This window comes from Cyprinodon tularosa, unplaced genomic scaffold, assembly GCF_016077235.1.
Source record: "Cyprinodon tularosa strain WSP-4 unplaced genomic scaffold, ASM1607723v1 ctg268, whole genome shotgun sequence".
Taxonomy (NCBI): Eukaryota; Metazoa; Chordata; class Actinopteri; order Cyprinodontiformes; family Cyprinodontidae; genus Cyprinodon; species Cyprinodon tularosa.
Genome location: NW_024038972.1, coordinates 467,092 through 493,584, shown reverse-complemented (window position 1 = coordinate 493,584; position 26,493 = coordinate 467,092). Strand labels below are relative to the sequence as shown.

Here is a 26,493-nt window from a genome sequence, read left to right as displayed (position 1 = left end):
AAGTAAAGTATTTGGGCACAGAGGTGATAAAAGAAAGCACATTTATTTCACATCTCAATCATCACTGACTATATGGAAAAGTAGACTGTTTCAGTTCAGAATGCTTTTCTTTTAAAAATGTAGACAGATGCATTTATGGGATTCAGAAGTGACAACATCAGGGTTAAAACATTATGCGGGACAATATAAAAATGACTTCTGTATTTTCATTTTCTAAATAATTAACAGATGTCTCAGTGTGTAAAGATTTTAAACATTTTTTCCTTTGTGTTCTTTTCCAATGAATGTTCTTAAAATTTGATAGACAGAATTTTATGATAAAATGTTTGATATATTTTTTTACAGTTAAAGTTATGGTGGAGGATCTTCGCAAATAAAAAAATAAAAATGTACATGCACAACCCTGTAATCACTCCCGAGAAGGAACGCCTATTAAACACGTGTGAGAGTGTGCAGGAGCCCATTTATCCTCATACACCCTCTGTTTAAAAGTTGCTGTTTGCATCGCTCGTACAAGCTTATTTTCCAAAAGATTTGTAATTTTTCCACTATGTCAGACTCAGCACTGGTAAGACTCAGTTGACTTATTTTAATCAGGTTGTAACTTTAGTTTCCAGATTCAAAAACAAAACTTGATATGCTTTTTTAATTGAATTTAAACACAAAACCAGTGTTCTATAATTTGCCAGATGTTTAGAATCATAGCCCAAAGAAACCCCAAAGCAGATTGAAACATAGAAAAAAAATTGAGAAGTGTTTTTTTTTGCTTGGTGTTTACTAAGAGGTTTTAGACGTATTGATGCAAAGGCTTCCATTAGGTTATTTGGAACTGCTCCCATGTAATGAAGATGGCCTTAGAAAGAGAATCTTGAGATAATATCCACTCCTAAACCAAAACCTTTCCTTTTAGTGGGCTATATCGATGAGGAATGTAGGATGGTCAAACAAAGAGACTCCTTTCTAATGAAAGAAGTCAAGTATTGCTCTGGCGAAAACAACTCTACTTATAGCCCGGGTTCAATGCGTCGAAATGGCTTGAGGTTTATAATTGAAAAACACTCACAACATTATTACTGAGCTTCATCCATTGTACAATTTTTAAAACATGTCCAGGGTATTTTTTCTTGTCAGAAATAAGCATGATTTTTCCAGAATCTTAGGTTTGAAATGTGACCTGAAGGGAGATGTGGCCTTCAATGTCCAGAGGGTTTTACAGTAGAACACTTGAATAAGCCTGCCCTTGGTATGATATTCTTTTTTTTTTCCAATGGTAATTGCTGTTTTGTCAAAAGTATTAGATTTTTTAGTAATTAAAAACAAAAAATACAAACCAATAAATCCAACAATTATATTATGAAAAACTGAGCTGCCTGATATAATAATCCCCTGAAGAGTTCTTTTTTTTTTTACTGTTTGTCAAAACAAGGTGGCATCCTTAAAGTTACTGCCCTTTGCTCTCGCATGCTGAAGTGTCACTTAACCTTTTCAGTCTGTTTGTGTAGCTGCATAGAATAAAAGTAGCAGACAGTGCCCTGTGCCCTTGGCTATGCAACAGGCTTCTGTAGTCCATGAATTCTTAGCAGTAAGAGGCAATCTGACAGGTTTGGGGCCAACACACATGCCCATGCACACCAACCAAAATGCCCCCAGAACAAGCAAATCTACACAACAGCAAACACAGTGACAAATGAACACAGAGAGTCGTAACACACTTCTCTTTGCCTAATCTGTCTTTCCTAGGTGCTGTCACCCAGCAGGGGGATGCTAACAGCGTACAGCATGTGTGATGATGTGTGAGTTTTTTGTGAAATGCGTGTAGACCCACTCTTCTGTAGTGCAGCTATTCATCCATGACAAGCCCACCACAGGACTGACTAACGAGACTGCCGGAACTGTGAACCTCCTGAAAGCACGGCTGAGCATCCTTTTGTGCTCTAAGCCTGACATCCTGAGAGACAATTGTGCCACAAATATGAGTCAAAAAGCAAGCCTCGTGTCACGTGTTGTTAAAGAAGCTGTATATGTAGTTCTCTCAAGCAGAGAGAGAACTTATGACATCTTTACCAGAAGTGTATGGCAACCAAAAAAACAAGCCATGAGCATTGGTACAAATGGTACGTTTGCAGTGCATTATAGACTCTAGCTGTAGTACACTACTTCTAAGAGTACCATATTTTATTCCTCATATTTCAATTTTTTTTGTTCTGTTTTTTGCCATATGTAGGACTATCGTTTTTGCTAGCTCTGGTACATTAACTTTCAAATTGTTGCATGTTTAATAATGTATGCTCTTTTAAGAAGGACTGAATTTCAGTGTATGATCTATTGCCTGCAATACTGTATGAATAATTGGATCTCAAAAAAATTCATTTGCATGACATATATCATAAAAAAAGGTTAACTTACATGTATTGCAGTTAAAATTTGAAGCACAACTACAATCACTACTTCAGCTTCAACTCAACTTGAGTTGAACAAAAGTGCTGAGCTTGTACCTAACTGTTTCCTTTTTATTTTCACGGAGTCGGTACTATGAACCTCTACAAGAGTCAGGGTCAGAAACGGTGCAGAAATACACATTTTCTGATGTACAGAAAGACACGTTTATGCCATGTCGTGAAAAAGCTGCTAGCATCCCTGCAGAGAGCCTGAGGGTAACAAACCTTCCTGCATCCTCTCTTCATTTGCTGCCTCTATTATTCTACTCTTTTTTTCTTTAACTGTCTAAAATAAGCCTCATAAAAAATAGTTTTGCCTTGATGGTATGCTTGATGGGTTGTGAAAATCCTGCCTGTAGAAGAATATGTATGGGACGCTCCGTGTTCTGGTTTGTATATGGAGGTGTTGGATTAGAACCGCTAATGATGGCAGGGAATTCACTTTCCCACTGCAGACCTTCACCCCTTATGAGCCTGAACAACTAGAACAGGGAGCAGGGCTGCTCTTAAGCTGAAGCTTAGTTGACAGCCTCTCATCTACTCTATACCATAGATGCTTCAATGCATCAAATTAGCTTACTTAAGCTTAACATCCTGACTAATCAGGACACAGTAAAAAAAAAAAGGGGGGGGGTGTTAAGAATTCAGAGTTAACCTGTTTAACTCTAAATGGAATTTTTACAACTATAAAGGGATGTTGGCCTAGTGGTTAGAGCAGTGTGCTTGTGCTCTGAGAAGGTTGCAAGTGCCCGGTTCGATTCCCACAGCCTGCACTCTGGGTCCCTGAGCAAGACCCTTAACCCCACACTGCTCCCCGGGTGCCGCACAATGACAGCCCACTGCTCCCCAAGGGGATGGGTCAAAATGCAGAGAGTTAATTTCTCCAGTGTTAGATTAGTAAAGTTTAATTATCAATTATTATTATACTGAGTGTAAATCTGCTAAAGTGTTGGAGTTAATAATCAGTGTAAAATTTAATAGCAATATAGTGTAACTTTTACTCTATATGGTGTCATTTGCCCGCTAGTCTCTGAGAGGTCTTAATTTTGACACTATTATGAGTAAAATAAAGTCTAATTAACTTAAATTTTACACTAATTTAGAATGGGACCAAATGTTATCTGAAGCAGAGTGATATTCTACTTTGTAGGTGTTAAAGTAGCACTTGTTTTATGAAATTTGAATTTGAATCTTCTTTTTTCATTGCAAACCATGGTCATCATACTTTTTGGTTCTCTTACTAACAAGGAGAAAGAAAAATCTTCAAAATTATCAGTCTTGCGAAGATTCAAAGCAAGCCAGTGTTATTTTAATTTTTACATTCCCCCAACAGAACTAATTCCCTCTACAAATAACCTGTGACTCCAATTACATGAAGGGATCATCTAAAGTTTGTTTACAGAGCTGAAGTAAAGCAAAACATTGCCAAAAACATTAAAACTGTTTTAAATAGACTTCTTTTAAAAAACAAAGTGTTAAATCTAAGCAGCAGTGATGATACGAACTGCTGTTTCAGATATCTAATGTATATAATCTTTTTATATTGTGGCAGTTTAAAACACATGTCTGAAGGAACTTTACAAAAAAATATTTAAACATTCAAGCCGACTATCAAGTGACAAACTACAAACCTTATTGTCAAAACATAGAACACAGAATCAAGCTTGCACAATAAAGGGTAAATATATATTATTGAGCTCCAGCTTAGTAATTGTTTGTGTATAAAAGCATACCTTTAATTATAGTTCTAGACCTTTTTGTTATTTTAGATGTTTAGCTTACAGTTAAACATCAAGTCCTCAACTGATCAGTTGCAAAGTAACCTCCGTTTAGAGCACTTCTTTAAAAAAGTGTGTCTGTTTTATGAATGGACAGCACATTTTGACAAATTGAACTCAGCTGATTTTCTATCAACACGAAACAGATGAGTCGGGCTGAAAGAGTAAGTTTATGTTGCTCATTTTCAAAACATCTCCATCATGTGTGTTGAACATCACCCCCTCTGTTCCTCCAGTGTGATTACATCAACTCTGTTTGCTGAGATTTATCGTTGCATAACTGATGTCAAAGTGCCAAACTTTCTGTACGACCCACCCTCCCTCCTGTAACACAAAGACAAACACTTCCAACGCCTCAGGGAACTAAGGAAGACAAGCTGAAGTTAAATCCAAGCCTTTTACAAATCCCTACATTTGATCTCTTCTTCTAAAGATGCTAAATGGTAACAATTATCCTTTCTAAATCAGTTAACTAAATCAGATCTCAAAGGAAATTCTCAAAATGCAGCCTTTTAGGCCTTGCCCATTTTGTTGCAGTGGTAAAATTTGTTACACATGGTGAAAGCATGATTGTCATAAATGTTTGCACAGTTAAAAGGGAGGAAAGCACCCATTGCATCCTGAGGCCAACCCCCTAAAGTCTGCGGATGCAAAGAAAACCAGCTGTGGGGAGTGGCATGGGCTCAAGAGAGCACGCACCACTAATTTGATGACACTGATCCTTGCTGCTGCCCTCCTGATTAACAAAAGCACTGCAGCTCACATCTGCTAACAGCACCTGTTCTGTCTACACCTAACCAAGCCAATTGGTGGCACTGCCCAACTCATGCCCCACCGGCACCCAGACATAGCCCAGATAATGGCCACCAACTATCAACCTGTCCACACCCCTGCCCTGTCTTCAACCATCCCCCAACTGCAAATGAGAATGTGCCTCTGCACACAGTCGCTCTTTTTAACAAGCGATGACACAAAGTTTATAAACACTGTCAGAAGGAACATAATACCTGGCAACCCTCAGGGTGCAGAAAAAACAGCCCTAGGCATCTTAAACCAACAAACACCACAAGAAGGATCTGCATTCCACCTACCAAAGCTGTGGACTGAAAAATCAAGCCAAAAATAAGCATTACGGTGCCATACACATGAAAAACAAGCTATCCCATGGAAGCAAAAAGAACAATTCCAACCCCCTTTTTTAGCTGCTCTGCCCCCAACACTGTTAAGTTCTACTGCTAATGGTTACAGTCTTACAGCAAGTAATGTAAGTGCATGAACTTGTGGGTTTTCCACTTCATGTTTTACAATGTCTTATGTGATGATCTTCCCATCTGAATTACCCCCAGAGACATGAAATAGTGTTTTGCTTCTTGCTTTTTTGCGGTTAGTTCCACTGAAAATGCTAAAGAGCATTACAGTAAAAGCCTGAAGACGGACTGATTAATTCATGGAAGGAAGGAAATGCAGAAACTAACACTAAATGGTTGCCTGATGGATATGGTGGAAGGGTAGAAAACAATGCATATTATCTGCATCTAAAGACTGATACAATAGGGGGCAAGCTTGATATAGAACTTGGGGAATGGATTGTTGGCATGAATAATATAAAAGTCCCTCTACTCCTGTCTATGTTCATCTTTCAGCTTCTAATGTAACCTGGTTGAGACAATCTTAAAAAAACTGTAACACAGCTGGTGTCTTAAATGTTGCTTGACATGAAAATGGCTGCATTATGTTGGAGAGTAAAAGTGTGGTACAGTAGGAAAAGATGCAGCGGCAGAAGGGAAAACATGGCCTTCATTTTACCCTCAGCAGACCCACAGACTGATTGCCTAAAGACAGCTTTTTTAAGTCTCTTTTGTAATATTTTTAACTTTTGACACTGAGTTTGGGTTAGGTTTAGTATTCCTGGTGTGTGAATTATTGTTATTTTTGAGCTCATTACTATTAGGATGAATATCCTTTAGTAAGTTAAAGAAAACAGGAACCATTCTTTAAGCTTTATATCGATGGTTTTATGGCAAATTATAAGACTGCCCCAAACATTTCCTATAGGGTTGATATTGGGGCCTATTTTACATGTTCTAAAACAAAATCATATGAAAGTTTTCAATCATTCTTCTGTTTAAACAACCAAATGTGTTCTAGCCACCTGTTTGCTTGAGGTGGAGGCAAATAAGTTAGAGACAATCCTGGTCTATTGTTCTATTCAAGTTGTTTTTATTACCTTTTGGTCCAATATTTACAAAGATTCTGAGAATTGTCTCATAGGGCTCCTATCTTAGCCTTGATTACCGCTAGTTTACAGTGATTCAGAGAGGAGATGGCATCGAACAAGTGCATTTCTAGAAGACCATTTCGGTTATAGATAATAACATTATGTATGAGCATAAAATCTCACCTCCTTTACTTTCTCCTTCTCTGTAAGCTATATAGTACTACTGAGAATCTTCTTATGTGTTGTTTTTACATTTTAACTATTATTCAACCTTTTTCCTCTTATTTATTTATCCTCAATAACGCTGCTGAAAATCTAATATTAGTAATTTTATGATTGTTAAAGCCTTTTGTTATTATTTATCAAACAGTTTAGGCAGCGGATCGGCCAAACCATTCTGTCTGTCGTTGCAATCTTCTCTGCTTGAGACCCTTGTAGGATCATCTTCCTCACTCCTGTAAGACTTCTTTTCTCCCTAGGAGCTCTTTTAAGGCCCAGGGTGCTATCAATAACTATATGTTATTAAGGTAAAAGTAAAAAAAAAAAAAAAAAAGCCAATGTCAGTAGGAGCTTTTTTTGTCGTTCTTTGCGAATATGGGCCAAGATCTCTCCTTTTACTATTTACTTTTTTCTTTATCATGGATTCTTAAGACACTTTTAGTTGCTCTTCAAAACACAATGGATATAATGTGAAGTTATTTAAATTTACTAGAAACTTGAATAAGTCTTTGTGAAAGATTCCCCAGGGGTTCAGTCTTTTTGGCTCTATTTTTGTAACGGCACAGTATTTCTTTTTTAAACTCAAAGAACTATCTTGCAAGGCTGTCAGATTGTCCTCACCTTTTAATATTTATCATTAAGCAGCTGCTAGACATTGGGAGGTTTTAAAACAGAGACATTTAGGGGTTACCTAAAAAGGAATATTTCCATAAAAAACACATTGGATGAATTTGGACTGATCTGGTAATGCATTACTATTATGTAGATAACCCTTATTGTTCCAGCATTAAACAAGCAGTTTGTCAACCAACAGTTCTGTTATTTAAGTATTAAATAAAGTGAACGATGATATAGGTGAGCTGTGAGTCTGAGAAAGAGGAGCGGGGGTCTGTTACAGAAGTAGCTACAGGTCTGGAGTCATTATTTCCACCGGTGGCTGTAGGCAGATCAATAGGAAAGTGTGTGTGTTTAAGAGGAAGGACATATGTCCGGATACACACACATGTACATTCGCAGACTGAGGCAGTCATGCAGGCACAATTCATTTGGGCAAACAGCCAATTGCACTTCTTTTACATGTATAAACACATACACAGAATGCTGCTGCTGTTGGCAAACCGGCCCTTCAGAACTGAAGACTGAGGCCCGATAGCTCTAACAGCAAAGGACAGCCTTTGCATGGATTTCCAATACCTGGCTAGAGGCTTAAGCAAGAAAGAGTCCCAGATAATCCTCCCTCTTTCTCCTCCCTCTCCCTTCTTTGTTTCGTCTTTTGTGTTCGCCTCTATCACTTTTCTCTCATCCATTCCCTCAACACTTTCATTTGCTAGACTTCTTTGTTGTTGTTTTTTTATCTTTGGCCTCCAGTCAAGTAATGCCCTTTACAGTAATTTTTGTCGCTTTAGGTTTCTTTCAGGTTCCACTACTCTGTTTTCCTTCTGTGCATGAGTTTTTTTAGCTCTTTTTTGCAGTTTATACATTACAAGCAGCTGTTGTTCTATCATACCCTTAAGATTTGCCATGTTTTGAGGCATTGAAATAAACTTGGGTTAAAGCTGATCAACCTTTAACCACTAATTTAGCCTTCAAGTCACATATCATAACTTTTCCTTTTTTTGTTACACTATTAAAGATAGATAAGGTATTAAAGCTTCTAAACTAAAGCCTCAGCACTTACAAAAGCTACATTTTGTGTAAACAGTAAATAATAAGACAAGCATAATAGTTTACAGTATGCCATTTATATGCATTTGCATTTGACCCTTTATTAAAAAAGAAATGTCTAGTCGCAGCCCTTTGTCTAGGCCTGGAAAGGTAAAACTTTGCCGAATTTATTGAGGAAAAAAGCCAAAAAAGGCACTTTAATGCAATGAACTGCACCTCACACAGAATCCAAAATACTAATTCCCTCTTTAAAAGATTGTAGCATGCTACAACATCAAAAAAGACTAAAGGACAAAATCGAAAAGCTCCAGTAAAGATTTTTAAAACATATTTTTAAATCTCCCAAAAATCAAACCTTGTTGTAAAAGTAGATGGGGGGAAAAAACCAGAGGTAATTAAAATGTATTTATTTATTCAACTTTAAAACCCCTGCATGAATAAAATCAGAATTCAATGTAGAAAATGTTCAAAAAGTAAATTCTGTTTGAAAAATGATTATCTTGTTTGGTGAATCATTCGGATTTTTATGATAACATCAAAACTTGTCTTATGGGTTGTCTCCAACAAAATCATTGAGCATATCCATTTGAGGTATTTCAGTTAGTGAACTGGCAGGTGTCCAGCTCCTATGTAGCCATCAGAAATCAATTACCATCCCTAACGGAGGTTTCATCATGCCTGTGGCACAGTGCCCGCAGAGAAAATTACTCACTGATTGCACTTCTGCTGGAAGAAAGAGGAAATTCTGTGTGCGCATTAGCTTTTCTGGAAAATGTATGTTAACATGCAATTCTACAGGTGAGTGTTTTTGACCTGAAAATACATCATGTAGTGCAAGTAGACATGTCTCCACATGGGTGTTTTTTCTGCTCATGCATGCTTGATGAACTCTCGACACATAAGAGTCCTGAGAGTTTTCAGATGTAGTGCAGCCAAGCATTTAGCGCAACTCTAAGTATCATGATATGTTTCAAATGGAGAACAGTTGTTCAAAAAAGAACAGATGGATGAATACGAGTAGGTTAGGTATACAAATCTTAAGGATTTAAAATACTGTCCTGTGTTATGTTTCTTTTTTATCTCTAAATTCTTCAAAAATGAAAAGACTTCTCTCGTTTTGGAAGAACCCCATAAAGAGAGCGGGATCAAAACCACAAAACCCTAATTTGTGTCCAAAAAGATTAGGATAGCTTTTTTTTACAGAGGTATTATGTCCTCTTTTCTGTTAATTAGCACATTTTTTGAGTCTCTGGCAGACTGGCATTCTTTTTGCTGCCTTAACAGCAGGTTAAGACAAATATGAAATGCAGGGAGTAGATATGTTAATTTGATAAATGCAAGTAATTCTTTCATTTGAATGTTAACTTGACAAATAATGCAATGAATGAATAAAAGCTTTATATAAAAACAGTGACATCTTAGAGTAACTTATATAGCTGTGTGATAGATAGTACCTGTCAAACAGCTGTCAATAGAGCAATGAAGACTGAACTGTCCATGGTGCTGAAAACACCACCCTGACCTGCAGCTTCAAATTAACTTGAAAGTTGAATGATGGGAGTGATTTATATCTGTTAAAATATATCTGTTTTCTTTTTGGAAGCTTGAAACCAAGATTTACAAATCATTAAGGAACCCTTGCCTGTGTGGAGAGTTTGTTGGACATTTATTTTTTTCCCCTGAACTTTTAACATAAATCACATTGGGACAAAAGGGGGAAATAAAGGGAAAGCAGGGCTTATCTAACATTTGACTGTGAAAATGACCTACTCACAAAGTCAGTCTGCTTATGCCTTTTGAACCATCACGTATTTTCTCAGATCTGGCTAAAGGTTACCATTTACTTTTTCTTATACTTTTTATGTACTTTTTCACATTTTATAACATTACAACCTAAAAATGTTAATCTGGTTGAGATTTTATGAGACATGCTAACACAATGAACTACAGTTGCTATGACTTCATTGTGGGTAGGGTAATGTTTGATGTCTATTCATATTAAGAGAAAAAAGCCTCTTATGGTACAGTAGCTGGAGCAGTTGAAAGAAACCAAAAAGCAAATTTTCTGAAAGGTACTATAGTCAGATAAAACCAGGGGAGGTAGATGTGGATGAAAAGTAACACACTTTACCCTAAGCTCTTTTTCCTCAAGTTGAAACATGATAGGGGTTACATCATGCTGTGGGGATGCTTTTCTTCATCAGGAACATGGAAACTGACCTCAGTTGACTGGTTGTATACAGGGCAATTTTAGAAGAATCGTTAGAAAAAGAACTTTAACTGAGTTGTCATTTCAAGGCAACAACCTTTCATATAAAGGATGAATTACCTCTCAGACATGTAGTTAAGTTCTTCAGAGCCCTGCTAAAGATCCATTATCTTATTGGGGTGTATTGAAGATGCACATCTGTTGTGTTGCAGCACAGCAGATGTGGACTAGGGCTTGATGACTATAACTTGGATCAAAACATACTCTGGTCAATCTCCAGAGCTAAATCTAATTGAACGTCTGAAGCGAAACTTTAAAGCTGCTGTTCATAATTACTCCAATGGGTTTACCTACGTTTGAGCTGCTTTTTGAAAGATGAACTGGGAAGATATGTTTTCTTGTACAAAGTTAGTATACAATTCCACAAAGGGCTTACAATGGAAGCTCTACAGATTGTTGACTGGGCAGTGCCAAATATAAATGCTGACTTCACTTTTTAGTCTGTCTTGCACAGACAAGTTATTTTGAGAAAGAGGGTAAAATAAACACAGTTTGGCTATCTGTTCGAATGGCGCTTACAAAGATGCACCACTTTGCATTGATCTATCAACAAGTTCCAGGGTGTCAATACTTCTGCAAACCGCTTAACGAAATCAAAACTGAAATATTAAGACTGATCGCAGAGAGCTGCTTCTCTGTTTAAGCTGCGCATCAACATGACAGCTGTTCCTGTTTCCTGCAGGTAACATTCAACAGCATGTGATGAGTTGCCTCTCGATGCGAACTGTGCCACGCTGCGACACGCACGCACGAACATTCACGCACAACCTGCAGAGGAACAAACATGCACATGCAAAGACACCCCTCTTCTCCTTATCCCCTGTTGCTATGGAACCTGTCGCCAAGGCAGAGAGGTATTTGGTTGTGATGGAGGCGGCAGATGAGGCGAGGGTGGGGGGGTATATCAACGAAGCAGGCTTCGATGGTGGTCATAAGGAGGATAACAGGGATTGAGCAAATAGCATCTGCTTTAAATAAAGGCATCTTTGGGCTTTGCTCTCTTTCCATCACTGCAACGTGGGTGGAAGAACCGTCGCGTAATACTGCGCCACGCACACAGACCCTTAAACAGATCCCAACATTGATTTTTGATTGGGATGCGATTTGAACACAAGAAGGTGGTAAAATCTGCAGGCTTTATTCGCATTTTGAGCTATTTTCACCTAATTCCTAACAAAATAGCTCACTGACAACATATTTCTTATCTGATAAACAGCTCCTGTAGGCCACTGACACCTGTAATATTTGCTTTAAAAGGTAAAAACTTGTGGAGAGTCAGTATTATCTTCTTACATTAGTTCTCCAACAAACAAATATGAGAAAACTCAAGATCTGTCAACAGACTTCACGCACACACGCTTTTTGCTGTCATTTTCCGCACTGCAAATGTGTCCAAACCAATAATGATCCCGCCTACAACAGCCTGTTGGCTAAATGCGACCACTGCCCACCCGTTATGCCACAGTTCTAAGACGGAGAGGCCTGTCAAACCCACAAGTACAGGAGGAAAAACCAAGAATTTGGAGGAAAACAAAAAACAAACATTGCCTCATATACAACATGAACCTTTCTTGCGCCTTTACGCAAACACGAGTTTGACAGAGAGGAGAGAGAAAACGCAGCATATAGAGGGGAAAAGTAAGAGGTGCATCTGTTGAAATGATATTTTCTTTTTTTGCTTCCCTCCTCCCTCCCTCTTTGCTCTTGCTCCACCATCCCATCCCCACTTGGAGACCATCTAACTCCCCTCCCTCCTTCCTTCACGCATATACTTGGATCTTAGGTATAAATAAAAGGCACCACATACCTTGATGGTTCTCAAGGGTGTCCTCCGGGATGTACATGTTTTTGCTTTCATTTACCATAAATGTAGTCCGGCGTTATCCTTATAGGCGAATGGGAAGAGAGGGGAAAATAGCAACCCCCCCAAAAAAAGAAAGAAATCAAAGAAGATGAGGGGAGGAGGGGGAGAAGTACCAACTGTCTGACACTGACAGTTTTTAGGGGGGTATTCCCGTTGTTTATGTTTATGGGAGTCTCTTTGGATGGAGCGAATATTACCTAATTCCCATGATGTAGGTGAAGGCAAGAAAAAAGAGGGAGCTTTCGGCGGAACCGGTTGGAAAAACGCACCGGTGCATCCCTCGGTACATCCGGGCCCTATAGGCGAGAAACACGAAACCAGCAGCGCCGAGTTGGACTCAATTCACACCAGGTATCCAACCTGTCGACCTCCCATCTGTGTTCTTACAAAAAAAAAAAAACGCAAAACAAACAACAAAAAAAGAAAGAAATGTTAAAGAAAGTCACAGGCGCTGCCAGTGGCGGTCACAATGCAAGTGCGCAAAAGACGCATTCGTGCGCATCTTCAGCAGTGTGTCAAAATGTGAGAGGATGGAGGGGAAGAGGAGGTGGAGGTGATGGAGAAGAAAAAGGAGGAGGAGGATGAGAGGAAGAAATGAGAATAGTGTGGGTATTCCATCACGGGGTTAAGTCTCCCACAGGGTTGTCGGTTTATTCCACGCAGAAATACGGCAGAGTCCCCCTGTTTTAACAGAAGCCACGGCGTCCTGTTTCATCCGGATACTGGTTTCTTTGCGCTCATCCAGTCCATGATGGTCCAACTGCCTGCCCGCTTGCTTTGCCTTATCTGTCCGTCTTACTGGTTGGGAGTTGGAGCTCTCTCTTCTGGCTCTGCTGCCCCTGCAGCTCGACTCTGCAGTGATACAGAGAGAGAGAGAGAGAGAGCAGAGGTAGCCCCCCTCCCAGTGCATGTAGACGCTTTGACTGTTTCCAGATGTGTGTGTGCGCGCCTGGCTGTGTGTGTGCCAAGAGAGAGAGAAGAAAAGCTGTATGCTGGTATCCAGATGATAATAATGACATGAAAAAAGCGGGGGAGGTCAGATTTTCCTGAAGAAACATTAAAAGATGAAGGTGCTAAAATCTTTATCAAGAAATGCAACAAGAGGAAAGAAGCACATCTAGAAGGGATAATGGTCCATAGGGAGCTCACACTCACCAACAGACTCCAATTTGCCCAGGAACAACCAGAGACCTGCATATCTCATTGGTCCGTGGTACTTCACATCTGGAGCATTTCAGCTCCATTCTTTTCTTTGGCCAAGGTTGTGTTTATACGCTCACTAAATATCTGGTTTTTCGACTCTTTCATGACTAAACCTCTGATCTGTTGGCGGCTCTCAAGGTTGTTGTTTTTTCTCTATTTTTTTTTTCCTTTTGGAAGTAGAGCAAACACTTTCTTACATTTAAAAAGCCAAAAGAGTTCATACCCAAACTTGATTTTATTGGATGTGATACATATACCCAGTATAATGTGTAATTCAATATATATTCTAGCTGTTTCATGTTTGTTTTTTTCTTTTATATGCATGTAATTGATGTCAGAATAAACCCAACTGTTCTGCAAACGCCTCAGAAGTTTGTTAAAGAAAGTTTGTGAAAACAACATGAAGACCAGGAAATACAGCAGGTTAGGGAAATCTGGGAAAGGTTTAAAGAAGGACCATCTTACAGATCAATGATTGATTCAACATCTAGAAATGGAAACATTGTTGTACAATTATACATTAATCTGACACAAAGTATTTTTTCAGATAAGAAACCCAAAGGGAGCTGCTAAAATCCAGAGCTTTGATGAGAGAATCTGTTAATGTTAAGTGGTGGCAGTATCATGCTGTGGGGATTTTTTTAGAAGAGGCGGGAAAAGATTTAAATTCAGATCTCAATCAAAGGGAGGATCTGTAACTAGTTTTAAAATTTGGTGTTCATACTTGCTCTCCATCCAACATAACTGAGCTTAAACCACCTGGCAAAGAGGAATGGGTAAAAACTGTTAATTAGAGGTTTGTTTTATGAAATATTAATCAAGAGTGACTTCATATAAATGAAGCCAGAGTTTAAGGATTTGTAGCTGTAAAGATGTTTAGAAAACTATACATGTTTATCCATTTAGCAGACACTTGTATCCAAAGCGACTTAAAAAGTAGACAGTTATCATAAGTATGATAATAAGTTCTCTAGAGGAAAATCCCTCATCAGAATCAGTGCATGTGAGACATTTAGATTCTGAATTAAATTATATGAAAACCTTTTTAATATAGAGCAGGGTGAACTTTTTTTTCCTGTCCTAAAAATAGTAAAATAACGATTATTAGTGGGTTGCCTCTCTTTTGCTGTTCTCTAAGTACAATTGGATATTTTCCAAGGTTGCCCTGGAAGCCCTGAAATGAAGTTAGTTTGTCCATGAGGCATTCCAAGCAACTGTAAAAGTCATCAGCCTACAAACAATGAAATTAAGCTCATTCAGGAGTAAAATGTCAAACAGTCTACAGTAGCCCCTCTTAACTAAAAAGCGCTCAACAAGGCTTGGCTCTGTCACTCACAGTGGCGTTTGGATAGAGCTGTTTGCACACACCACATGTCAGCTCTCAAACTGCAATGATTTTTTTAAGGCTTTCCAGCAATCCAATTTTTACTGAAAATAATAGAAATATGTATGTAGTTAGAAAAGCTGTTATGGGAGGTAACATATCTGTTAATACATACAAATAGCTTACAGAAAGACTTTTACAAAATGTAATAACTGGGCTGTGTAACGCATGAGGACGCTGAACATGATTCCCAGATTCTAATGGCAGTACCAACCCTTCCATAATTGTCTCTGACACTGAATGCAAAGTTCAGTGTGCAAGCCTCATGTCAATCTGCTGCAGGCTATAATCAGGAGGTGAATCGGATGACTCATTTCAGCCTGTATTCATTTGTTCAGTGCCATAGCGCAAAGTCACCACCCACTATTCAGTAATGGTGTAAAGCTTTTTGTCCGCATGTGTCAGTCTAGACAGGGAGCCACCTCTGGAATGATTCTATTGATGACGTCTGACAATCCAATTGTCTTTTCAGAACAATCTGTTATGATTTTGTTCTTGAATGGTGTATTAATATATTGTGTGAGGGAAATGATTTTTGCAGACACTGATGAATGAATGGAAATACTCCCAGAAAAGTATCGGCTGCTTAATCTCCAGACGTGAGGCACTGAACGGTTTATGAAAAAGATAAAAAAAAAGTCTAATTTTAAAGGCTTTATATTTTAGCGTTTTGCTCAGAACTGAGAGTCCGATCATTAAATGAGATGGCAGATAAACGAGTAAGCACACATGAAGAAGATGATTTTCCTAACAAATGGGTACAGAAAAACATGCAAGAACAGCAGTTATTAATCTTTTTTCTGCAACAAAAAACTGAAAATATTACAATTGGTCTAAAACATAAAGACACATAAAATAACTGGCATTGAAAGGTCTGTATTCAGTTAATTAACATAAGTCTTTATCTGTGTGATTCTAAATTTAACAGTCATTTAAAATATTGCATTTTATATTTGTTTTAGCTTTTGTTTACATTTATTTAAACTAGTCAAACTTCTTCTATAAGGTTTGAAAAAACCTTTTTTTCTTATTTTTATCTGATACTGTCTTTCCAAATTGCTTAGGAAAACATTGTTTTGTTTAAGGAAAACTGCACAACCATATAAACTGTTTTACTCTTGTAATTCCGATCCATTGGGACATGAATAGAATTTGATTAATAAATCACGGTGGAACCATTTTAATCGGTTGTATAGTATACCCAGTGTTTCCAATTTGGTCTCTTGAAAAAGTCATCGGTTAAATCCATTAGAAGAGTCACAAGATCAATCTGTGACTCTAATCTCTTGTAACTGATTTGACAGTTTCTGGGCCTAAAGCAGTTGTTTATCTGAACACTCATAAATGAGAGAAAGGTTAAATGTTTTTCTGGAAAAACTGGTCTAAATTTAATTTCATTTGTATCACACCATATATTTTAACAACAAAAAAACACAGAAGATATGAAACCTTGATTTAATGTGAGGTTGTCAGTGCACCGTTTTATTGTCCCCCTCAAAAGAACTTTCTATATTCAGCAACATAGAGTATGCCACTAGTAGAGATGTTTATAATATGGCCAAAGTGTCAATATTTACTGTAGTCGTCATCATTATTTTTTTAGCTCTGACTTAAATCTATTAGGCTTAGAGTTCACTAGAACTTCTCTGGGTGCCTTAAACGAGTCCACCTTAATGAGCTGATGGATGACATGTGCTGACCTACCTTTCTTTGACGGAGCACCACAGATGCTAAACAGAGATATGCTTAACCAGTCCAGGGCACTTCACCTTCAGTTTCTCTTAAAGAAGTTATCATAATGGAATATGCAGGCCAGTGTTTAAAGGGAAGGGACACTCCTACCATCTTTGACATCATCTGAGCCAGTCACGTTTTTCTCACCAGACAGAAGACATAGTAACCCACGTCTTAGTCTGCTTATCTTTAACATACTATTTGTGGGTTTTCTGGTGCATCATTTTAAAAATAAGTTTCCCTATGGAATGACCACCATGCAGACTTAATACAGTGTTTGATCTATGGGGATAGCCCTCACAGGTTAATCTCATCCTTCAACCTCTTTGAGCAATGAAGGCAGCACTTAGTAGCATATGTCTACTTTCAAATGATGAGCTCTGGATATGAATCTGCGAGATCTCCAGGCTGTGACTCCATCCTGGAGAGAAATATCAGCGGTAATGTGCCAGTCGGCCTCGGCAGATGGCCGCTCACACTGAGCCTGGTTCTGCTGGAGGTTTTTTCCTGTTAAAAGGGAGTTTTTCCTCCCCACTATCGCTCCAAGCATGCTTAGTGCGATGGATTGCCTTTGAGTCAATGTGTCGATGCAATCAACTGAATTTCCTCAGATATAAAACTTTGATCAATTTGACTGTATGATCTAATTGAATGGTAAAGTGCCTTGAGATGACTTGTTGTGAATTGGTGCTATATAATTAAACTGAATTAAATTAGGAATGCGCACACGTCACTCGACCACGGAAAGGCCTGTTCCGATTGATCCCAACCTGTTGAACTGCCCGACGTTCTTGACTACCGTGATGCAGTTTGATATAGTCTGTTTCCTGCGATGAGGTGGTATTTTTGACTCCAAGTGTGAGAGCAAAGAACCCAAATTTATACACATTGTCCCGATGTACAGCTGACACCTTGTAGCATTAAGTCACATGACACCATGAAGGAAATGTGGCTGATTGACCACAATGTGGACATTTTTATTGTACTCACTCTTGTGTCAAGCGTTTCAGAAATTAAAGGTTGTGCTTTGAGTTAATGTGAGTGGAAGAATTTCAAGGTTCTGACTACTTTACATTGCATCAAATTGTCATAACTTTATTGTTATGCTATGAAACAAATTTGATATAATATCTTAATGTGAGGTGTGCTCTGCCTGTTGTTAGATAGGGACAATATCGTCTCTCTTGCAGATGAGTGCCTGGCTGCTGTGGAAATGTTGTAACAGTGAGACGGCTAAAGACTTGTTGCTGGAGTAAATCTCCCCAGTCTACTCTGTGATAGTCTGTGAATGGAAGATGGACAGACAGGAAAGACTGGGAGAGAGAAAGGCTGGATGGAGGGCAAGTCGTGGGAACAGATACATCTGCCCTGGGGAAATGCAAGCACCCCCCCCCTCAAATACACACACATATAACACCCCCCCCCCCCCCACACACACACACACACACACACAAATGTTTTCTGTATTCCAGCCTGCACTTGTAATATCAGCTCTATTTAAGACTCTTCTATATTTACAGTCCCAGACCTTTTAGTATGTGCAAGTGAGTCCCGCGCTGGAATTTCTGACAAACATGGAGATGCTGAGACCCCATGTGGGAAACGACGACGACCTACTGATTTACCAAAGGGAAATTCCCATATGAAAGTACAAATAAATAATTTATTCAGCTGCTCAGCTTTTAATTCTATACTTTGATAAATGAATTTTTAGATTGGTTTGATTTTAATTCATTGGTAGAATAAAACCTAGAGGATACATCTAAAGTGATGCTGTTGACATATTTTCCTCATATGTATAGAAACCTCCAAAATATGTATATCCTTCGACCTAATAACAATGAAGTAGGTAAAAAGTAAAGAATGTTATTCAAAAATATATCAACATAAATCTGTACATTGTAGCATGCATTCATGCTCAGTACCATGGGGGAATGGGCTATTTTATGTTGAGGTGGCTCTGGTTGGACATTCTTGTTGCATTTATGGTTATACCGTAAGTTTCTATATGTGTGGGCATAAGGGTGGGGTCATGAATGGGGGGGACAGGCCCACTAGCTCTGTTAAGCTTCTGCAAGAAGACAGAGGGACCTTGAGTTTTGGGTCTCTAGACGTATAACTGGATCTACTCCTGCATATCCAGATTCCAGCACAGCCTAAAGGCTCGTCACTGCAGCCTCCTGGGGTTTAATTCCTCTGTGAATAATTCCCTTGGGTCTCCTCTGCTCTTCTCAGTAGAGGTAGAGGAGAATTGCATATTTTTTTTAAAGAAGCCTTACAAGGGCACTCACATGTCCACCCATACATATATATATATATATATATATATATATATATATATATATATATATATATATATATATATATATATATATATATATATATATATATATATATATATATTTTTTTTTTTTTTTTTTTTCCCAATACCTGATACCTGGCTGTGCAGTACTGGCCGATACAGATACTGTACCATACCGATACCATCTGTTTGAAATTGATGTGGGTGTGTATATATGAAGAACTGCATACTGCTTGGATGTTAAATAATTGCTATCATGGCTTTGTCAAGCTGCTGCCTGCCTTTGTGAAGCAGGAAAAAGACTAATACAAAGTGAATCCAGTAGAACTTTTTATTGCCTACCTGGAATGGGTGACAATAGTTGAATAAACTTTTGGCTCTCAAAATGGTATCCGTGCCCTATTTGTTGGTACTGGCCGATACCACCATTTTAGTGCTGGATCAGGGCCCCGCCCCATCCTATAGCTATCGGTGCAACACTAATATATATGTATGTATATTTATATATACATGTATGTATATATATATATATGTATACTATATATATATCTATATGTCTCCTAGTTCATGAGACTTGAAAAATTGCTATACAAGTGCAGGTCATTCTCTCTCTCTCTCTCTCTCTCTCTCTCTCTCTATATATATATATATATATATATATATATATATATATATATATATATATATATATATATATATATATATAGAAATATAAATACATATATATATATACATATATATAGCGCCATAGAGTATAAATTGCTATGCTAACATGCTGATTAGAACATCTTTAGTAGTTTTTTGTTCCTTTTAATCCTCTTATTATTATCTAGATACTTCTTTCCTAACGGTGTGCAGCATGAAAGCAAGTGAAATCCATGGTTAGATGAGGAATTTTATTTATCTTGTATTTGAAGATCTTAGACCTAGACTTAGACAACATTTATTGTCATTTTGTATACACAAAATGTATACAAAATGAAATTTCATTTTGTACAACTTTCATGACATTTCCATTCCTTAAAGTGAAGCAGTGATCAAATGTAAACAGTGAAGGAGAAAAAAACTTGTGGAAAAAAAATATTGATATGGAACTTCAGAGCATGAAATATACGTATATGGTGCAATTTTTCAATGTTTTGGTTTGGTGTTATCAGTGTGATGCAGAGTCTGTGACATGATTTGGAGTTTTTTCAACAGTTCAGTTGTTTGATGGCAGTGGGGAAGAAGCTGTTCCTGAATGTGTTGGCTCTTCTTCGGATGCTGCGAAGCCTCTTTCCAGAGGGCAGCAGGGAGAACAGTCCATGTTGGGGGTGTGAGGGGTCATTGATGATGTTACGGACTTGGGACACACAGCGCTGGGATGAAATGTCAGCTGCAGCTCATGGTAAATCCATGTGGAAAACTATTCATCATCCATTAATTGTGACTTTGCTTTCCTGTCAGCTGTTAACAAATGTGTCTGGAAGGGTTTTTATTCACTACCAGTATTTAGGGTTCATTCTGTATCAACTTTACTTTTACTGAATAATTTAATAAACTATTTTTTTTTTTACCCTCAATGCAACTTTTATAATTCTGAGTGCATCCTCCTGAAGTGTTAATTGATCTTGTTCATAAAATATTTAGGAGCTGTGATGTGTTTTCTTTACTAATAGAACAAAACAGTCTTGACTGAGTAATTATGGACAGTATTGATGCCCTGTTAGATGACTTATTAGTCCACACATTTGCAAACTCACACCTATCAACACACAGAAGCTAACAAATGTATCTTTAACCATACATTCATCTGGCTTACTCCAAGAAAGACTGTGAGAAAGTTATTTACACATCTTCTAAAAAGATTGTTTAATTTAAAGATGGATGACACGGATGACTAAGAAGACCCTGGTTTATATTGAGAAGACTGTTTTTTTCTATCATTTACATTACCACTATTTATATTGCTATCTTCTTTCTGTTTTTGTAGCTCATTTATGCTTGCAGCATTATTTTGCAAGTCATTGCTTTTCAGATTTCTTTGGATGAATTTATAATTCAGCTGACTGATTCATGGAGCCCAAACCCATAAAACAATTGCTTTTTTAAGCTTTGCCTGCCTGAGAAATGTAATAATTTGTTTGAAACCTGCAGAAATCTGTCAGTTGACTGATTAAAGAGAGTAAATTTAGTTTTGACTTTATAGTAAATGTCCATTTATCAAAGTTTTAACATTTATATATATATATATATATATATATATATATATATATATATATATATATATATATATATATATATATATATATATATATATATATATATATATATATATATATATATATATATGTACAAACTGGTTATTTTATCAAGTGTAATAAACAGATGAGTAAAAAAGAAATTTGTGAGAAAGCTTACAAAGTTTAGAACTCCAGCCTAAGAGTTGAACCGTGATTCAAAGAATAGTTGAGGATTTCTTTGCTCAGATACAAGACTTTAAATATATTTAACAAGTCCCGAGTCAAATTTCACAGTATTTTGCCTGTATCAGTCACTGTTCCTGTCCTTGAATACTGTGTTCAGGAAGGATGTTTCATATTTCTGAAGTTGCTCTGTTTTACTATTTTAGGTATAGAAAGTCAATTCAATGGGAAAATAAGTAACAAGATTTGGGTATTCAATACTGCAGCAATTTGTATATATAAAAAAAAAAAAAAACAGTTTTATCACCCCTCGTGGGGTGGTATGTGTCATCCTCAAGCTCGGGTCCTCTACCAGAGGCCTGGGAGTTTGAAGGTTCTGCGCAGTATCTTAGCTGTTCCTAGGACTGCGCTCTTCTGGACAGAGACCTCTGATGTTTTACCTGGAATCTGCTGTAGCCACTCTCCCAGTTTGGGGGTCACAGCCCCCAGTGCTCCAATTACCACTGACACCACTGCTGCTCTCATTTTCCACATCTTTTCTAGCTCCTCCTTCAGTCCTTGGTATTTCTCAAGCTTCTCGTGTTCTTTCTTCTTGATGTTGCTGTCGCTTGGGATTGCCACATCTATCACTACTGCCTTCTTCTGCTGTTTGTCGATCAACACGATGTCTGGTTGGTTAGCCATCACCTGTTTGTCAGTCTGGATCTTGAAGTCCCATAGGATCTTAGCTCGGTCATTCTCAACTACCTTAGGAGGTGTCATCCATTTTGACCTTGGGGCTTCCAGCCTATACTCATGGCAGATGTTCCTGTACACTATGACAGCTACCTGGTTGTGGCGTTCCATGTATGCACTTCCTGCCTGCATTTTACACCCTGCTGTTATGTGCTGTATTGTTTCAGAGGCATCTTTGCACAGTCTGCATCGGGGGTCCTGCCTGGTGTGGTAGACCCTGGCCTCTATTGATCTTGTACTGAGTGCCTGTTCTTGTGCTGCCATGATTAGTGCCTCTGTGCTGTCCTTCAGTCCAGCCTTTTCCAGCCACTGGTAGGATTTTTTGATATCAGCCACTTCTTCTATTTGTCTGTGGTATACGCCGTGCAGCGGCTTGTCCCTCCATGATGGTTCTCCTTCCTCTTTCTTGTCCTCACTTTCGGTTTTCTCCTGCCTGAGGTACTCACCGAGCCATTTGTCTTTGGGGGCCATCTTTCTGATGTACTCCTGGATCTTAGTTGTTTCATCCTGGACAGTGGTCTTGACACTCACTAGCCCTCGGCCTCCCTCGCTACGCTTGGTGTACAGTCTCAGTGCTGGATTTGGGGTGGAACCCTCCATGCATTGTGAGGAGCTTTCTCGTCTTTATGTCAGTAGCCTCTATCTCCTCCTTTGGCCAGTTTATTATACCAGCGGGGTATCTGATGACTGGTAGGGCATATGTGTTGATCGCTTAGATCTTGTTTTTCCCATTCAGCTGGCTTTTCAGGACCTGCCTTACTCTTTGTAGGTATTTTGCTGTGGCAGTCTTTCTTGCCATCTCCTCGTGGTTTCCGTTAGCCTGTGGCACCCCAAGGTATTTGTAGCTGTCCTGAACATCTGTTATGTGGCCTTCTGGTAGTTCAACCCCCTCGGTTCTGATCATCTTCCCTCTCTTTGAGACCATGGGATCGCACTTGTCCAGTCCGAATGACATCCCAATGTCGTTGCTGTAGATCCTGGTAGTGTGGATCAGTGAGTCGATGTCTCGCTCACTCCTGGCATACAGCTTGATGTCAACCATGTAGAGGAGGTGACTGATGATTGTTCCGCTTCGGAATTGGTATCCGTAGCCAGTCTTTGTGATGATCTGGCTGAGGGGGTTCAGGCCTATGCAGAACAGCAGCGGGGATAGTGCATCACCCTGGTATATGCCGCACTTGATGGTGACTTGTGCTATTGGCTTTGCATTGGCTTCCAGACTTGTTTTCCACAGCTTCATTGAGTTCTTGATGAAGGCTATTAGAGTCCTGTTGATCTTGTACATTTCCAGGCATTCCAGTATCCATGTATGTGGCATTGAGTCATAGGCTTTCTTATAGTCAATCCAGGCAGTGCACAGATTTGTCTGCCTGGTCTTACAGTCTCGGGTGACTGCTCTATCCACTAGTAGCTGGTGTTTGGCTCCTCTGGTGTTGCTGCCTATTCCCTTCTGGGAAGGGTGCATGTATTGAGCCATGTGCCTATTCATCTTAGCCGCTATGATGCCTGACAGGAGCTTCCATGTTGTACATAGGCAAGTTATTGGCCGGTAGTTGGATGGGGTTGTTCCCTTCTGCGGATCCTTCATGATCAGGATTGTCCGTCCTTGGGTTAACCATTCTGGGTGGGTCCCATCCATCAGCAGTTGGTTCATTTGTGCTGCGAGGCGTGCATGAAGTGCGGTTAGTTTTTTCAGCCAGTAGGTGTGGATCATGTCAGGGCCTGGTGCTGTCCAGCTCTTCATACCTGCCGCTCTTTCTTGGACATCTGCCATTGTAACGGTTACTGGTTCTTGTTCTGGGAGATTGCTGTGATCTGTTCTTAGATCTTCCAGCCACTGAGCATTGGTGTTGTGGGATGCCTCCTTCTCCCATATGTTTCTCCAGTAGTGTTCAGTCTCAGCCCTGGGTGGATCTGATCTTGAATTACCCTGCCACTGTGAGTACACTTTGGATGGGTTGGTGGAGAACACCTGGTTTATTCTCCTGGCTTCTGCTTCTCCCTTGTATCTCTTTAGGCGGGTGGCCAGGGCGGCGAGTCTTTGTTTGGCAGTTTCCAGAGCCTCAGGAATCGACAGCTTGTTGTACTTAGGTAGCCTCTTCCCTACACCTTTCTGCAGGTCTGAGAGCTGACTAACCTCTCTTCGTGTTGCCTTGATTTTGACTTCCAGCCTTCTTCTCCATGGGGGCTCTGCTTTGTGGCCTGTGGTGTTTATCTTATAGCCAAGCATCTCTAGGATCACTGTAGCTGTGGCGTAGGTCAGCTCATTGGTCTCAGTTATATCTTTAGTAGGGATAGTATGTAGTGCTGCATTTACATCTTCTAGAAGACTTTCAGAGGGTACTCTGTCACTTAGCCTTGGCAGTCTTGGTCGTCGTACTAGGGGATCCAGTTTCGTTATGATCTGCTGTCGCAGGTCAGCTGCCCTTACGTTTACTGGCCTTGTTGTTGTTGGGGCTGGGGACCCAGTCTCTTTGTGTTGGGTTGATTATATTTCCCTACTGACCTGTTGTCCTGACTCCCCCTTGCCGCAGCATGTCAGTTGTACCTCGTCAATTTCTAGCTGTGATAGGAGCTGCCGTTTGCGGATGTTAGAACGCTGAGTTAGTAGTTGTTTCTTTGTCAATGATGACAATGGTTGTTGGAGCTGCCATAATTCCCATAGTCTCTGCATGTAACCTCTCTCACTGGGGACGCTTGTATAGTAGCATTTCATCAGTACCAAGTTTTCTGCTCTAGTCCATCTATGTCTTGTTCCAGTAGCCAATTTATATATATATATATATATATATATATATATATATATATATATATATATATATATATATATATATATATATATATATATATATATATATATATATATAAATACAAAATAATAATTTTGTTTTTTTTTTGGCAACACTGTCCTGACTAGACTGGCACAAAATCAAATCAACACTAAAACCATGCAGAAGCAATACCTCTCAAAAAATGTGAATATAATCTAAGATACTACTTTTAATATAAGATTTTCTTTCTTTTGTTTGCATTTTTTTACATAAATTTCAGGATTCTGAAAACTAATGTTAATTTCTCTGCATTCAGTATTTGGTTGCACCTCCTTTAGGGTGAATTGCTCGATCAATACCGCTTGGCATGGGGGTGATTAGGCAGAGGCACCACTGAGGTGTAATGAAAGCCCTCTGGTCATCTACATTGTTGGAAATGGTGTCTTTTATCGTCCTTTACAGGATATCATAGATCCCCTATGGGTTTCAGGTCAGCAAAGTTTGTTACTGTAGCCAATCAATTACAATGACACCCTAGTCATTGACAAACAGGTATTTGTCAGTGTAAACATGGAGGACTTGCTAAATTCAGAATCAAAGTAGGCAGATCACAGTAATGTTAAAGTAACCAGATCTTGTGCGATTTTCAACCGTATGGACTAATTGTGTGTGCATAAATGTGAGTGGAATGGTGAACTATGTGTAAAATAGTGATGCAAGTATTTAAAGATAGATAGTACATTTGTAATTGTAACGAAATGGGGCAGCTCCTGGATCAGTCATGGATTGAAGGAATGCAGCATTAATAGCCCAGATTATGCTTCTGTGCGGTGCTTCATGCAGTGATCCAGCCTCAGTCTGCTCCCTGTGAAGCTCCCTCAAATTCTTGAGGCTGCAGTTATCACTGTTACTGAAGCACCTTTTGGTACCAGATATAATTTTTTTTTTTTGAACTAAAATCCAAAATCATCACGATTAAAAGATAAAAGAAGCATGAATTTTTCCCTCTGTGTGATATAAAAAAAAGTGTGTATGACTTAACATATAATACTCTTTCTGAAAGAGAGTTGCAAATAATATTGACATTTTATTTTCAGAAAATTTTCAAGTTTATTAAAAGCAAAATACTTATATAGCATTTCTTTTTGCTGTTGTTTTTTTGTTCGTTTTTATGTTACAGCCAAAAACACAAATTGGTTTTATTTGGATTTGGATAAAAAAATTATAGTGCATAACTTTGAAGTGGAAGGAAACATTGTGTTCTTTTTTTCCTCATGAATTTAAATCTGAGACCTGATTTTGCTCATTGGTCTGCTTTTAATAAACTGAGTCAAAGCTGAAGGACAGCCTGATCACAGCAATATACAATTTATAGGTATCCCTTCACCGCCCTCTAGTGGTTTAAAATGTAACTATAGATTAGAGACCATCGATGTAAAGACATTGATTTTACATTGAGAGTTGAATGAACTATTTTTAAAATGTAAGGTGATAACTAAATGAAGAAA

At 38.6% G+C, this 26,493-nt stretch overlaps 1 protein-coding gene across 1 annotated transcript in view; it reads right to left on the bottom strand.

Moving 5' to 3' along the window:
• cacna1c (calcium channel, voltage-dependent, L type, alpha 1C subunit) overlaps positions 1-26,493 on the bottom strand; it is a 290,041-nt gene that overhangs the window by 256,617 nt on the left and 6,931 nt on the right. The gene's annotated exons all lie outside the window — the stretch shown is intronic.